The 9130-nt window shown below is 50.6% G+C and overlaps 2 long non-coding RNA genes across 3 annotated transcripts in view; one reads left to right on the forward strand and one right to left on the reverse strand.

Annotated features, from left to right (window-relative positions):
- Gm46607 overlaps nt 1–5684 on the forward strand; it is a 36928-nt gene extending 31244 nt beyond the window's left edge. Inside the window, exons 2-3 of the long non-coding RNA XR_001782269.2 lie at nt 5104–5181; nt 5587–5684. This is a non-coding gene — a long non-coding RNA (predicted gene, 46607). The remainder of the gene's footprint in view (nt 1–5103; nt 5182–5586) is intronic.
- Gm35692 lies at nt 1899–8906 on the reverse strand. 2 transcript variants are annotated; one of them, XR_385600.2, is made up of 3 exons: nt 8745–8906; nt 2233–2411; nt 1899–2064 (listed from the first exon to the last, which is right to left on the reverse strand). It is a non-coding gene; the product is annotated as a predicted gene, 35692 (long non-coding RNA). The 2 variants fall into 2 exon arrangements; XR_876833.1 differs by having other exon boundaries at nt 2233–2902.
- Nucleotides 8907–9130: the final 224 nt, after the last annotated feature.

Here is a 9130-nt window from a genome sequence, read left to right on the forward strand (position 1 = left end):
CCCCCCCGCCCCGAGTAACAGTGGTGGCTGGGATGGATACTGTGGTTTTCCATCTCCTGTGTACCCAGACACGGCTGCAGACCTTGAGGAGTTGAGACGGTGGTCCGAGGGTCTACATCCCCCTACACGCCAGGCAGGAAGGGGATGGCTGAGCCCAGAACTAGGGTGGAATCTGGTTTGACTCCGAGCAAGTGCCAAAAGTCTGGAGGGGCTAGAAGAGAGGCCTTCTCCGAAGATTTAGGTGCAGCTTGGTCCTTTCTTGTCCAAACTGCTTTATTTTTATGGCAGATGTGAATGCCTAGTCTTACTCAGGGTGAACCAGGTATTAAATAGGTTTTGCGGGAAGGGATGCCCAGGAAGGGAAGCTCATTGGCTAAACACTCGGGGCCTGTCTAGATTCCTCATTAGCGTGGAAAACTCCAGGTTTTTAGGCTATGTGACCAGTTGCCATGGTCCTCTCAGTGGGGTGTCATGGTCACTTGTTCCAGGATTGGTAGAACCTGACGGGGAGCTGGTTCCACTGCCTGCTGTTTTCAATCATGAGATTTACCGGGGTTTTTCAACCTGCTTCAACCTTACCAGTTCTTCCGTCTGGTCCACGGTCCGCTTGCCCCACACTTGCCCAGGGTCTAGGCAGTAAATGGATGGCTCTAGCAAAGATCATATTGAGTGAGACCCTGAAAGACAAATGTTGACTGTTCTCTCCCATCAGGGGCTCCTAGCTCCAGATCACCAGATACCAGTGTAGTCCTCACTGCTCAGGAGAAAAACTCTTTGCAACTGAGACTATTACAAAACAAAACAAACAAAAAACTCCAACAACAACAACAACAACAAAACTGATCGCCTCTAACTGATCCCTACACTGTTATTCTAAAGAGCAATCAATCAAAATCAATCAATCAATCAAAATGCAGAGCTGTGGAGCTCAGTCCCAGTGGAAACATCTACAAAACAACTCCTGCACCTAAGGCTCCGGGAACATTGCAGGCATAGCCTTGTCAGAGGCTACAGCCATAAAGTCTCACAAACATGACAGCCTACACGGGAGCTGAATAGGGCAGCTTCAATAGGCAAAGTCGATGGGGAAAGCCACAGGCCCCATCCTTACACAAAGCATCCTTACCCAGGCAGCCCAGAGATGCTGAGGACATAGTATTTGGAGGGAGGAAAGGGAAGGGGGCGATGATGTAATTGTTTTTATAATCTCAAAAATAAAAGCAAGAAATATCTAGAAGAATGCATGCTTAAACCTCTGCTTAGCCCTTGGAGATTTTTGCAGGGAGAGCAGAGGCCCGTGTTTGGCTCATCAAGATGCGTAGCTCTGTGTACTGATTAGTTCTCGCTGCTGAGATAAAACGCCAGGACCGGAGCACTTTATGGAAGAGTTCATGTTGGATTACGGTTCCAGGGGATTAAGACTCCACCAAGGCAGACTAGAGCCATGGCCATTGAAGTTGAAGGCTTGCCTCTTTAAACTGGAAGCCTGGAGCTAAGAGAGAAGTCACGGAGGCTTTGAAACCTCAAAGCCCGCCCCAAGTGACACACCTCCTCCAGCAAGGCCACACCCCCTACACCGCCCCCAAACAGCGCCGCCAACTGGAGACCAAGTATTCATACATATCAGCCAGTGTGGGATATTCTCATTCAAACCTCCGGTGCTTGGCAACTCTGGGTATTCACAGAGTTCACCCCATCCATGATATTAACTAAATCACTACAGTGTTATGCACTGTGAAAAGCATATCCATACTTTATAGCCAGGGAGACTCAGACACTTAGGAATGTGCCTCCAAGTCCCATATTTAAGAAATGACAGGGGTTCGGTTTTGATGGCCATCAAATTTTAGTTCTTTTTTTTTTTTTTTCCAAGACCGAATGAAGAGACCCCCTGGTCACATGTGGACAGAGATTTATACAGGGCTCGAGAATAACAGTCCTTTGGGGGAACATGGAGATTGGTTGTGACATATCTAGACCTCTGAGTCTCACGCAGGTCAGGCACTTTGGGGAAAACAATTAGCTGGATCTTGGGGTCACCTCAAGAAGGAGTGTAGGGCGAAACTGGAGCAGGAGGAGAAAGAAAATGTTATTATCCGGTAGGACCTAAAGAAATCACCCCAGACCTCAGGCTCTGCATACTCGGCTGGCCCAGCAAATGTGGAGGTTCCCCATTGGCTAGGGAGCAAGGGACACCGTGGAAGAAAGACTATGGGAGAACTCTTCACTTACCTCAGCAGCGAAGGTGGGAGCATGAGTCTCAGCCCTACTCCCCTCTTCCCAAGGTGCTCCGGGGCCTCCAGCCTGGGCGTGCTCCTTCCTACGTAGCAAGGCAGAGGACTAAAGCAGGTGGGCGGGCTGTAGGTGTGATCTATGGATGATACAGCACGCGTGGAGGGCAGGGAGGATCCCTAAGGAGGAAGTAGCATGGCCAGCTGTGGAAAGGGATAGTTTGGTGGTGGATAGCTATGAGCAGGTGAGACCCACCCTGCCCCGGCTCGTGGGCCTCCTGAGCTCCAGAATAGCCGCGTGCTTCGTGCTCAGCTTTGGTTGCAGGGGACAGGGGCGGGAGCAGCAAAGTTTTCCGAATGGAAAAATGACGAACTGTTTCTGGAAAGCCGAGTTTCCCAGCTCGGTGGGTACAGCTGACTAGGGGAAACCTGAACCCTGCGGGCAGGCCGGGGGGTCCAGCAGCAGGGGAGGCAGGGCACCCGAGGCGCCTTTCCAGGCGAGTTGTGGAGGCTTTTCTGCCTGAGGCAGCAGGGTGTGGTGGAGAGCTGGAAGCCGAGTTAGCCTCAGTCATGGCCTCCTGCAGCCTGGGCCCAAACCAGCAGCCAGAGAGATACGTGACAACACAGGCATCTCTACTTCTCTTCAGCTCTGGCGATCCTCACTCACAGTGCTGTAAGGAGACAGGTTCCTTCCTATAGGGACCTGCAAGACCTGCCAGATCCCGTTTTGCTGTTCGTCTGCCTCTCATTTACTCTATTCCAGCCTCATGTCTGGCATATTCCTGCCTCAGGACCTTTGCACGGCTCCTCCTGCCTCCTGGATGCCTTTCCCCAGACACCCAAATGGCTCATTCCTTCTACTTCTCGAGGACTTTGTTCAAATCATCTCAGTAGGGCGTCTCCTGAACCCCTCCTACCAGTACTATAGGCTGAACCCCCTATTCTATCCAGTGACCCCTATTCTACCCAGTCGTCACCCCTATTCTACCCAGTCACCCCTATTCTGTGTTACTTTCCCTCTGGATCTCTTACAATCCTCTAATATATTTGTAGTAGGTAAATGATAGCGCCCCACAAAAGCTGTCCCTATTCTTACTCCGTCATCTTTGTAAATGTAACTGTAGTGCATCGCTTCTCAAATGGTGGGTCGCAACCCCTGGGGTGGGTGTCATCTGACACATTCACAGGGGTCATACATCGGGCATCCTGCACACCAGGTATTTATATTACGATTCAAAATAGTAGCAAAACTGCAGTTATGAAGTAGCTGTGAAAATAACTTTATGGCTGGGGGTCACCACAACATGAGGAACTGTATTAGAGGGTCGCAGCATCAGGAAGGCTGAGAGCCACTGCTACAGAGGATTGAATGGTGTTCTGTGCCCCGCCCAGAGTTATGTCCGCCTGAAAGCTTAGAATGTGACCTTGTTTGGAGGTATGGTCCTTGTAGGTGTAACTCAGTTGAAGATAAGGTCACCCCAGATTCAAGGGGACCACACCCAGTGACTGTTGTCTTCATAAGAACAAAGGACACACAGACACAGACAGAGCCACCTGAAGGCTGAGGTGATGCAGCCCTCGCTGAGCTCTAGTGGTTATCACCAGGGAGTCAGATGGGATGCTTCCCAAGTGCGGAGGAGGGAGTGGGGCCCTGCCAATAGCTTGAACTTGGCCTTCTGGCTTCCAGGTCTGTAGGGCAGAATAGTTCTGCTGTTTTGAGCATGCACTGACTTGCACTGATATTAGTACGTGCACAGCTAGTGCCACTAATATCACGGGTCACAGTTTACCAGTTTACTCACAGGGTTTGGTGTGTGTGTGTGTGTGTGTGTGTGTGTGTGCATGCGACCTTTCCATGTGGGTGTGTATGCACGTGTGTGCTTACAGGATGAGAAATGTGCCTAGCATCTGACCAACCTACTCTTTGATCCTCATACTAAGTCCCCAAGCCCCAGTCTGGGCCAGGAGATTTACCCTGTGTTCTTGAGCAAGTCACAGCTCATTTTCCCATGAAGAATATTAGAAACACCAGGCATGGTGGCACACACATTTAATCTCAGCATTCGGAAGGCAGAGGCAGAGGCAGAGGCAGAGATCTCCGTGAGTTTGAAGTCAACCTGGTATCTGTAGGGAGCGTCAAACCAGCCAGGATCACATAGTGAGACCTTGTCTCAAAACACAACAACCAGCAGCATCCTCAGGTCTGCCCTGCAGCTCTGCTCTGTTAGATTCTTGGTAGCTTCCATCCCTCTTTCTCCTTGGATGAACTCAGGGATGCCTCCAGCCACCCAGGTTTCCTGCCCTTAGCTCGCTGCCAGGAGCTGTGATCCCTGCCTGGGAGAGCAGGCGTGCGGATTAATCAAGAGATGGAAGAAAAGAGTGGAGGGAATCTCAGAAGGCCTGAGCAGAGGTGGCTGTAGCCTCTATGGACCACACCACCACCTTTCTCTGTCCTTGGGTTCTGTAGCTATACACCCCATCAGTCAATATTTTAAAATATGGGAAATGGGGCCTGGAGAGGTAGCTCAGCAGTTAGAATATCGGAAGGATTTGCACAGTGTTACTCCTTCATTCTTACTCTCTAAACAATACAATACAATAACAGTTTACATAGCATTTATGTTGTATGAGATATTGTATGTAGTTTAGGTGGATAACAGTATTTGATTAGGTCATATGTAAAATGTCTTTGTTGTGCACAATGCATTTGGGCATCTGTGGGTACTGGTATGGGGCAGTCCTGAAAGCAATGCTGGTAGATTCAGAGGATGGCTGAACCTGACCTCAAGGGTCCCACTGTCTATGCAGTCTATGTCCTGTATCTATGCAGCCATTCTGTGCCCTGCACCTCTGTTTGCTTTATCTACCACAGGGCCCACAAGGAGTGCGTGTTCCTCCCGTGTTGGGGTGTGGTTGTGCACAGCATGCAAGGTGGTGCAGCCGACCTTGGGTAAGTAAACACCCTTCCTCCTTCACAGCACGAACATGGATGCTCTTCCTTTGCACAGTGGACAATAGGCACCTTGTGCGAGCTGAGAGGAAAAGTGGGTACTTATAATTGCTGATCTGGGCTGAGCCCCAAACGGGTTCAGAAAGGGCCAGACAAAGGGGCCTGGAAAAACCAAAGCTGACGGCTGCGGATGGATTGTGGGGAAGGGGGCACCCAGATGTAGTCCTGGGGGTAGAGGGGGGATGGAGAGAGTGTGTGGGACCCCAGAAGAGCTGCTTAGGTGAAGGGTAGCCCCTGGGCAGCTAATACTGCAGAGTGGGTGAGGGGCTGTGGCGACCAGAGGAGGGGCTCTTCAGGAGGGGTCTGGCTGGCGTTCCTGGCTGAAAGGGATTTCCTTCCTTCTAGCCCCAGGCCCCCTGGCTCAGGAAGCACTCAAGCAGAGAAGCCAGACTGACTCTTGAGTTTAACAAAGCTGAGTAAGCATCCTTCCCCACTTAATGTCCAGCAGGCCCAAGCCTCCTCTCATCCTACGGGAAGACTTCATGCACTGAGAAGTTGGCCCTGCGAGATGCCACTGAAGCCGGCCTGCTGAGGGCACGGAGTGGGGGCCTGGACTGGGCAGTGGGCACTCACTCTGCACTTGTTCTTGCCCTTGCTGCAGCCAGTTCCAGCCTGGCTGCCCATGCCCCTGCAGTCAGCAGAGACTTCCCTGGTGTCTGTCAGTGGTTGAACCTGTGAAATGGTCCACTTGGTTTTGAACAGGGTCTTATTCATGTAGCCTAGGATGGAACCCCAGCCTCACTAGATTGCTAAATATGACTTTGAACTTCTGAAATTCCAGTCACGTGCTCTCCCCAGGGCTCATGCTACCGTGCACGTTTGTTTGTTTGTTCTTTGTACACCCTACTTCTCTCACTGATGTGTGCCCGTGCCTGTGCTGTAGCCAGAGGAAGACATACGGGGCCTTCCTCCCTTGCCCTCTGCTTTGTTCTCTTGAGACAGGGTCTTTCATTGAATCTGAGCTCACTGTTTTTCAGCTAGGCAAGCCCCATTGACACTCCCTTGCCCTCCCGCCCCCCACATCTTCACTGTCTACCTCCAAGAACCAGAGGTTTATTTCCAAATACACACAGTCACACCTGGTTTGCTTGAATTTTTTTTTCTAATATGGGTGCTCATGTAGAGCGAGCACTTTCATTCAGTAAGCCATCTCCCCAGATGTGTTCCCTCATGTCTGATCTGACATGGTGTCAACAGCTGAACCTAGGGCTTCATGCATTAAGCCCTCTACCAACTGAGTTGCACCCCTCAGTCTTGGAACTGTCAGCTCAATTAAATATGAGCTACTCCTAAACCCTGATATCCAAGGATGTGCTTCAAGACTTATGCTTTGAGCTTGTCACAATGGAAGACCATTGTTAGACCTAGCACATGGAGTGTGCAATACAGAGAGCCCTGGAAGACAGGGCTTGGTTCCAACCCCCCGGGGTGGTGGTGACGATGACGGTGGTGACACTCAAAATCTGTTTTCCTCCGGGCTCATGGGAGTCAAAGGTCACATGAAAACTACCTGTGGTCACCTGTCTAGGCAGGGGCTCTGAAAGACTCCTGTTTCCCTCTCCTGAAGATGGAGGGACAACAGGGCTGGAACACCTGGGGATGGGCCTAGTTAGTTTGCCACTGAGACAGGACACACAGGAATGATGGGTAGGAAGCTGGATTGATAGCTAGACTAACATAGCCTGATCTCACATTGGGGATGCTGTGACCTTTGGGTCATGAAGCCTCGACAGCCCCTCCCACAATCCTTATTTAGATTGCTTCCTATAAAATTCTCATCCCCGGCCCCCAAACACCACCCTCTCTCCCAAAGCTGCCTTCCATTTCTCCTCAATAGGACAGTGAACACTCGAAAGGCTTTGACCCTTCCACAGTGCTGGGGTCCTCAGGTTAGAGTTAGCAGGGCTACTGCCTTTGCCTCTATCTGCCAGGTGATAAGTCCTGAGGCTGTGCTGTTGGTTTCGTTTGCCTTTTATTTGACAAGCTGTAGTGGTTTAAGTGAGACTGGCCCCCATAGACTCACATATAAGGAGAATATCTTATGTCTGTATGGATGTGGTATCTGTCGGGAATAAATCTGATGGCCTATGGCTTAGCCAGGAAATAGGAGGTGGGACACCCAGGAGGAGAGAAAATTGTGGAATAGAGTCAGGTGGGAGATTCTCCCAGGCAGATGTGAGGAGATGGGCACGTGGTACCTGAGCACCGGTAACCAGCCACGTGGCGAAATGTAGGTTAAAATATATGGTTTATCTTAAGTTATGATTCTAGCCAAGAGTCTATCTATATGGCCAAGGTGTTTGTAAATATATTTTGAGTCTGAGACTTATTTCTGGGAACTTGGGACCGGGAGGTAGAACTGGACCCAACCTTTACACTTATACATTTGAATATTTGGTCCCCAGTTGGTGAAACTGTTTGGGAAGGACTAGGAGGTGTGGCCTTCTTGGAGGAGGTATGTCACTGGGGTTGGACCATTCCCACACCATTCCCAGCTAGCTTTCTCTCTCTCTGCCTTGTGCTTGTGGATCAGGTGCGTAGGTTTTTAGCTTCTGCTCCAGCTCCAGGCCTGCCTGCTGCCTGCTGCCATGCTCTCTGCCATGACAGTAATGGATTCTAACCCTCAGGAACCATGAGTTCCTAAATTAAATGCTTTCTTTCATAAGTTACCTTGGTCATGGGATTTGTCACAGCAAATAGAAAAGTAAGTAAGACACAAAGTCTTGATTCGTAGGCCAGGCTAGCCTTGATTTCCCAGAGACCTACTTGCTCTGACGCCTGAGTGCTGGGATTAAAGGCATGAACCTCTGTGCCAGCTTGCCCTTCCCATTTAAAGAATGAGAAAGACAAACTTGAAATTCGCTAGCCAGCCACCGTGTCACATGCTGTGAAGGAGAAAACCTGGTTTTTATTTAGTTTTCTTCATACACTGTGTCCCTGATTCTGGGATTTCCTTGTCCTTATGCAGGGCCTTGTATGCCATCCTGCTCCTGTAAGTATGGTCCACTCCCATTGGTAGTGTAAGAGAGGGGCCCTGATACAATATTTTTGCCTGGAGAGGAGCTATCATATTCCCTGAGTTGACAGTGACAGTGTAATTTGGAGCTGGGCAAGAGAGGCCTCCTCTCTTCCTGGCTCTACACTCAGGTTCTCCACCCTCTCGAACATTCTCTCCAATCCAAAGGATGTTAGACCTCTTATCTCACTGGGTGTGCACCTCCCTGGGGCTCAGTAAGGCCACTCCAGTCTCACAAAGGTTGGTGATTCAACCAGGGTCCCCAGAGGAACCCAGCAGGGCAGGGGCAGGCCTGGGGCTGCGATTCATTTCCCATTTGGAACACTTGCCAGCTGTAGTCACCGACAGTGCATGCCCACTGTGGTCTGGCATGGGAGTTGGGGTTGCTATCTGGGGTGGTGCATCCCAAGTGTACAGCGAGACACGTTGGGGCTACAGCCCTGCACACAGCTCAGTGAGCAGCCCCTGTGGTTACCCGCTTCCTTACCGCCACTCTGGGATGTCAAAACGCTCTCGTGGTAGGAGAGTTGTTCAAGATGTCCTTGTTCCACAGTGCTGGGTTGGTCACTAGCCTTGGAAGCCTCTTTGTGGATCCATTGTTCGGTGAGCACAGTCGAGAGTGGGGGGCCCTGCTGGGAAGTTTCTTTAAGAGCTTGCTTCTTTTCTGTTGAAGATATACAACCCTCCCGCCTTGGTTTATTTAAGCAGACTTGACTCTGTGACATCATCTGCTGAAGCAGGAGACCAGAGTGAGAATGTTCAGAGCAGCATGGCTCACGGGAGAAAAATCTGGGGCCTGCCCCTGTGGCCATAAGCATCAGAGTGGGTGAATGAGTGCGGCCACGCGGTCACATGGTGAAACGTTAGACAGCG

Source organism: Mus musculus, chromosome 17 (assembly GCF_000001635.26).
Source record: "Mus musculus strain C57BL/6J chromosome 17, GRCm38.p6 C57BL/6J".
NCBI lineage: Eukaryota > Metazoa > Chordata > Mammalia > Rodentia > Muridae > Mus > Mus musculus.